Source organism: Poecilia latipinna, unplaced genomic scaffold (assembly GCF_001443285.1).
Source record: "Poecilia latipinna isolate Pla-1442-1.1 unplaced genomic scaffold, P_latipinna-1.0 Scaffold2179, whole genome shotgun sequence".
Taxonomy (NCBI): domain Eukaryota; kingdom Metazoa; phylum Chordata; class Actinopteri; order Cyprinodontiformes; family Poeciliidae; genus Poecilia; species Poecilia latipinna.
Genome location: NW_015114795.1, coordinates 104,931 through 105,885, shown reverse-complemented (window position 1 = coordinate 105,885; position 955 = coordinate 104,931).

The window sequence follows — 955 nt, the reverse complement described above, 5'->3', positions numbered from 1 at the left end:
TTTTCCTTCATCATATTTTCCCCACCACTTTTATCAGCTTTAGTATCACAGTTATGCTGAAGTTGCATGCAAGAAGCTTGGAACATAATATCCTACCAAATACTCCTGTCCACAGTGATTGCAGTGCTGCCTCTGAATGCATCAGTGACACGAAATAATTACTTACTGTCCTCACTTTTTACTGTATTTTGCATCTTATAGGCCTACATGTACTTCAGGTTAAATGTACACACGTCCGTTCTGCTGAGTGACAGAGACAAGGAGCCATAGCATCACTTAAAAAAATCATCCAGTATCGTTTAATGTCTTGTAGAATGATGTGGTTAAAATGCCTCAATTAAAAACAGTCTTGGACATTTTCAGTGTTAAATCTGAAAGATAAGAGAGCAGTTATAAGGCCAAGAAGATTTCAACGGCCAAAGAAAATGGAGCTCTGAAGTGAAAAATGTGGTGACAGCAGTGTTTTATTCTGAGCATTTTCTTTGCAAGCCCTGCCACTGATCACTTTGCAGACAAATAAATCAAATGCAAAAGATCATTGTGAAGTTTACGATGTAGCATGCAGAGCAGGAAAGTCAGAGTATAGTAGGTTTTTAAAGTTTACCAACAAAATTCAAATAATTGGTAAAAAAATTAGTGAATATTTTGGTGTTAAGTATTTTTAAAGCAGAATCCGATTTTTTAGTGGATAAGGACAAAACGAGGATTTATTCACCAAACATTTCTAGGTTGATTTATGCTGCAGATATGGCAACTCAAGCATCGTAGCAATCCTCAGGATGTTAGCGTGTCTAATTAAGGCAAAGGATTTACAATCACTTACCTAGGTGTTGCCGTGAACCGTTTTTATCTTTTCTGCCAAGCTCTTCTCATATTTTAGAACCATTACTCCTGTAAACAAGTACTTTATAAGAATTAAGACACATATTTTGTTGTTAACGATAATTTCTCTGTC